Genomic DNA, 6,590 nt, shown 5'->3' with positions numbered 1-6,590 from the left:
CATTAATTATTTTATATTGTCTGCCTACAATTTTATTTCCATGCTTTAATATTTTATTGCACTACTTTATGTCATTAAATATTTCTTTTCTAATAAAAATGGCAAATTTGTTGATTTTATATGTGTCTACAGGTTTCTTTTTTTTTAACTCTATATACAAACATCAGTTTCTCCTTAGGTTTGTTTGATTTTTTTTTTTGAAAAATAATTTTTTCAGGTAAGAAAGTTTATATTGTTCACAATGAAGTATAAATTTATGAGGAATCTTTGAAATACTAAGTTTGATTCAACTTACAAAGAGATAGGAGACACGAATTTGGGGTTCATTGATATTATGGAATTTTCAAATAGAATGAAAAGGGGTGAAGGAATGTCTCTTTTATGGAATAGATTGAGAACTTCAGGATTGGTTGAAGCAGCTGCATTTCCTATTTCTCTTCAATCTGTTGAATTGGTTTTAGCATGTGCACAACATTAAAATGCAGGTGATAGGAAAGTAAAAAATTTGTAGGGTGTAACATTGCTAGATAATACACCTAAAATTGTAAGAGAAGCATTTAGTATTCCACATCATGACCAATATGCCATTGTTGACATAAAGATTGCCAATGATTACTATTGTCAATCTGATTCAATTGCAAGACAATTTCTAAATGATAAATTAATGCATCAACAGAGTACCAATGTTAAAAAATTGGCCAGAGCTTAGCATAAAGTTGATTTTATAGAAGAGGGTAGAGATTACATCACTCTATTAAGCAGGGTTTTTGGATGTCCTGGCTTGACTCATTTTCAGACATGGATGCTTTATTTCATCCATAAAATTTGGAACAGAAAACAGTTTTATTAGGCATCCATTATCAGCAACTATTTGCATGAACAATTAATTGATGTTCTTAATAGCAAAAAATTCTATATGACATCCTATTTGGTGTATTTATTGGCCATGCAGAATATATTCCTGGGTCTAAATAAGAATGATAGGTTCAAAGAGGTTCAGCCAGGAGTTTACAACTATTTCCCTCAATTGGAAATGATCAAGAGTGAAAAGCATTTTTGTAGAGTAAACGATGCTTTCATGTTCAATATATTACGAAAACTTAATGATGAATTGGAAAGAAGAATATCCAATGAAGTTGCTGATGAAATTGAAAAATATGGAAATTGGTTTATCCAATTTCAAACTTTTACCTATATAAGAGTGTTTGGCTTCCATGGTTATCCATGGAAGTTGCCACATTACCCTTCTGATAAAGTCTTTCTTTTGGAGTTGTGTAGACAAATTGTTCAAGTAACAAGACAATTTGGGGATCAATCCTTGTATTTATTTGAATTTCCAATAACTATTGTTAATTACTCTTGTGTTGATCTTGATGTAGTAGAAAGTGTATAAATAGATGTTGCACATCTTCAAATTAATACTATTGGTGATGTGTGATATAACTTTGATCTAGTAGGAAGGATATCTGCAATTGTAGAGAAAAGTTACAAACACCAACTTGCTTTATAGGACCACTGGGCCAATTGTGTAAATGAGAAACAAATAAGAAAAAGGGACTACTATAGATTATCAGTGGAGCTCATGCGATCCTACAAATTCCATAAGATTGCAAAAGACATAGAAGAAGATGGGAATCGGTTGCATCCACCATATGAAACAAAAAATATTTATGATCTCCAAATTGATCTGATAGTTTGGTACTCTCAAGAAGAAACTTTGATTGAAAGTCAAACAATGGATGTGATATTGTTATCAATAAAGTATCTCCAAAATCCATTTACATTACTTCCAATGCACTCAGTATATCACATGTTTGAATATCATATCAAAAATTCTACAAATGCATTGGATTTAGTGAGAGACATTGTCACATTGGACCCAACTATCATTTTAGATGGAATTCCTAGTATAAATAATGATGATAATATAGGTGAGTATGAAGGTTGTCCAGCTCCTGTTCAAGTTGGGGTCAACAATGTGAGTTCTGATGGTCTAAAGAAAGATCAAGATTTTCAAATTGAATCTCTAGAAATTGGAAAAGATACACGCAATTCACCCGTTGTTCAATCATTTGAATATGTGCAACGTTATCTATTGCCAGAGAAAGAAACAATGTTACTTTCAGATACGAACAATGAGGATGGAATAGACATTGTTTTTATAGAATGGAGAGATGATTTGGAAATGCTAGGTATTCGCATGATTCAAAAGGTAGTCAAACAATATAAAATTGTTCTTGAGAAAGTACTTGTGGCATAGGAAATTGATGAAACAATATTTGCAGAACTCAATTTTTTTAATGAGGATATTCCAATCATAAAAAAGGTGAAGGAAATGCATGTTGATCAATTAGTCTCAATTGGTATTAGTCATAGCAAATCCTCGCTTCAAGAATTGCTAAGGGTGTGTAATTTGAGAAGATTGACACTAATGAATTGTCATAAGAAATTGCACACAATAAAAAGTTTGTCGGATATATCCATGACAGGGATACAAAATTTCATCAAAGGTTTGGGTTGTAATTTGTTTAACAGTTCTTCTGAATTGTGTTCTGCCGATCAGGTCATTCAACAATTCTCTGAGTCAATGCAACAGAAAATTCAGAAAGAGGACATTGATGTTATGATGCTGAAAAAAATATGATATGTGATTTTTAGGCCCAAAGTTCAGATTTAGTGGATACTATTAAAAGTGTAAAAAATATTGTTAACTCTGTCAATGTAAAGCTCAAGTACCACTTGGCTCCTGACAAAAACATGTTGAGAGAAGTTGTTGGTGCATTTGCGTGACACTATTCTATATAGAGAAAAAATAATGTCAACAAAGTTACTTTTATATGCCAATGATGAAACAATTTATTTTCTAAAATCATGTATGTTTTCTGCATATTCTAATTACCTAATTTATAATTTTATACAAACTACAATTTTTTGTTTCTGTAATGTAGTTCTCATATTTATTTGTTTGGAATGTATTAAATTTAAACATGTCATGATGTTTTACATACAATATCACTATTAAATAGTGGTTTTATGTGTGACTAATGCAACGTGATCTTTGTAAAGACGATGCATTTTTTTTTCATACTTTGATAATTTAATACTTCAAATGATATTGCTAGATTAGTTATTTGTTCAAATTTTGTTATCATGTGTTGTCCAATTAACATCAATTAAATAGAATCTTGATGTAAAAAAAAATTTGTCTGATGTATTAAAAACTTCATTATGTTTCTCATTCTATATTTTTTATTTTATAGATAGTATTCAACTTAATACAAAAGGGGGGAAAATTATTGTGATTATATCATTGAAATATAATAGTAACAAGGATAAAATATTTTCAATTTATATGTAAAAGAATAACTAGAACAATTATTTTCACTGATATTTTTAAAAGTTTATATGCTAATACTTTCTACTCTTTTGGAAAATACATTAAAATCATATTTACTTGTGTAAAATTTTGTAGTCCTCTATTTTATTTGAAATGGTAGACAAATTAAAGCTAAGGAACATAGTCTAAATAGTTGCTTATTGATTTTTAGCTATGCCACCAAGACATGTCAATTTTTAGTCTAAAGATGAGAGAAGACAATATCAAAGAGAATACAGGCATAGACAAAGAGAAAATATGGATGATATAGAAAAGGAGAAACAATGTCTACTCTATAATGAGAAATGAAGAGAGAGATATGCTAGAAAAAGACAACACATGATGGATACAAAAATAAATAATGAACATAAAATTATAATGAGTACAAGCAATTTAGGCAGTCCAATTGTCTCTAAACAATATAGACCATCAGAAGTTGAAAATGAACAACTCTCAATTACATCTTTTAACTTTATTTCTATAGAGAATGGCATGCTTCAAATATCTCAAGATCAAATGGACTATATATCATGTGAACATGGAGAGGTAGCTGAAAGCCAAAAACAAAATAATTGCACTCAGTATAGTGTTCAACAAGATGAGCATAATGCTGGACACATGGAGCAAAGAGTGTTGGAAGGAACATAAAGTGGAAACATGTCAGAAAGAAATGTGGGTAGAAGGAATTGTAGGAGACAATATCATAAAGATTATAGAAGACAACAACAAGATGAAATGAATGAAGCTGAAAAGGAAAATAAATGTCTCATTCGCAACCAATAAGATAGGAAACATAATGCTAGAAGAAGAGCACAGAGAATATTAGAAGAAACACAAGTCCATAATAATAGTCTGACAACTACATTAGTGTGTGAAAATGATTGTCCTACATTGAGAGGTGTTGCACCACTAAATTCTATGGATGAAAACATGAGTAAACAAAATGAAGATGTTGGTTGTGGTATAGATACTGAGAGGAACTCTAATAAATTATTTTGAAATAGTTATCAAAACCTTCAAAAACTCTTTTGACATCAATTAGATAATTTGGTTATGCCTACAATGTGCTACATGTGTTAGGAGTCTTATGTTGGCATTAAAGTTAATCATACAAAAGAAGGTCCAATCTGTAGTTGGTGTCAGCAAGAAAAAGGAAATAACAGATTCTCAATAGAAAACAATATGGATTCGGGTTTACAACCACCTGAACTCGCAAATTTGACTCGAGTAGAAGAAATGTTAATTGCACATGTAAGTCCAAATCTTCAAGTAACACATGCAATAGGGGGGCAATATAAATACAAGGGACACACAATAAGTTTCCCACAAAATATTGAGCATGTATATCAAAGTCTACCACACCCAATAAAAGACTTGCCCATAATAATAGTTCAAAAAATAGATCAGTGTGGTACAAACTATGACTTTACAGTTAACAAAAATTGAGTGTACCATGCTCTAAGGTATAAAATTGAAAATGACAAATTTTATACTAATGTTAATGTAGATACTCATGCATTGGATGACATTCAAATGCATAATGATTGTAATATATTCCATCAACTAAAGATTGTTCATGTAGATGTTGACAATGAATAAAAAAAAATTATATTTCTACAAAATGAGATGGATGAGGTTAATGATACAAAAATTAATTATTCCACATCAATGGCAACAAGACCAATGAATCTTCAAAAGGAAATGGAACTCATAAATGCATGGGTTAATAACCCCAATATAGATCCTATGAGTTTAATTGACTGGCTAGAAATAGGTACATCTCCAATGAATGAATACATAACCCCAGGTTTAATAGACATGGCCTTTCCAACATTGTTTCCAAATGGACAATGTGACTGGTTGGAGCCGCATCTACAAAGAGTATACCTTCATGAATATGTGAAGCATCTAATTCGGTATTGGGATCATCACTTTGGTAGACATCCCCATTTTAGATATTACATGGAAAACATGGTAATGAGGCATCATGCACAAAATTCTAGTTTAGTTTTCATAAAACAAAACATTGAAGAGTTGCCAATGACCATTGATGAGTTACGAGAACATATGAAAAAAAAAATTGGCACACACCTTGCTAATAAATTAATGCATTTTGGAACAACCTTAAGAGGTACAAGGTCATATTGGAAAAAAATTCAGGTAGAATTATATGATTTGCTGAAACAACTGGGGACCCCCACAATTTTCTTTACACTTAGCGCAGCTAATTTATATTGGTCTGATCTACATGCATTGATGCCTGGAACTCAACCATCAGATCCAAGGGAAGTGCAGAAGTGGAGGAGACAAAATTTTATAGACTATCCTCATATTGTTGCACACTACATGCACCTCAGACATACAATGTTTCATAAAGAAATTTTGGAGAAAGGCTTCAATGTTAAAGACTTTTGGTCAAGATATGAATGGCAGCATAGGGGATCTTCACATGTACATGGTTTTTTGTGGCTTCATGGAGCTCCAAATATGGATAAGTTAGATTGGCATAATGAAGAACAGGTAAGAGAAGCTAAATCTTTCTTCCATCGCATTGTGCATGCATGGAATCCACGGGCATGTAGTACTGAAAAAATATGTAGGTATTTCTACACTGAGTTTCATTATGTAGACATTTCTGTAATTTATTTTTTCATGAACCGTATATTTTCACTGCCATCTTTTTATTTCTCCATTTAAAAGTCTTTGTTTTTATCAAGCCATTTTAGAATTTTGCACAACATCTATGTCTCAGAAACACAAGCCAAATACTAGATATTAACATGGATGATGATTATGAAGAAATATTGAATATCGTACAAGGACATACAATCTGTAAAGAGGGAGCATTTCTCAGAAAAAAGAAAAAAAAAAGGCAAAAGTGCATGTAGGTACTCTCTATTTCATTTGTCCTTGACAAAAATATTTCAATGCAATATTTATTGCATTGTAACTTTCTTAACTTAAATTGTAGGTATAGTGCTCCTTGGGTAGTAAATAGAAATGGATCAAAATTGTATATAGACATAGAATCTGGAGAAAAAAAGTTTGAACCTCAAAGGAATGATGAAGAGTCAACTCACATAATCGTTACATTTTGTAATTGTGGAGAAAAAATATAGATTGGCAACTAGTTTTGTCAGCGCATGTTGTTATTAAGTATATTGCAAAGTATGCATCCAAAGCAGAGAAAAGTTCTAAGACCTACCATCAAATT

Source organism: Cupressus sempervirens, chromosome 4 (genome assembly GCF_028749045.1).
Source record: "Cupressus sempervirens isolate cs-2001-9-10 chromosome 4, ASM2874904v1, whole genome shotgun sequence".
Lineage (NCBI taxonomy): Eukaryota > Viridiplantae > Streptophyta > Pinopsida > Cupressales > Cupressaceae > Cupressus > Cupressus sempervirens.
This window is presented reverse-complemented; position numbering follows the sequence as displayed.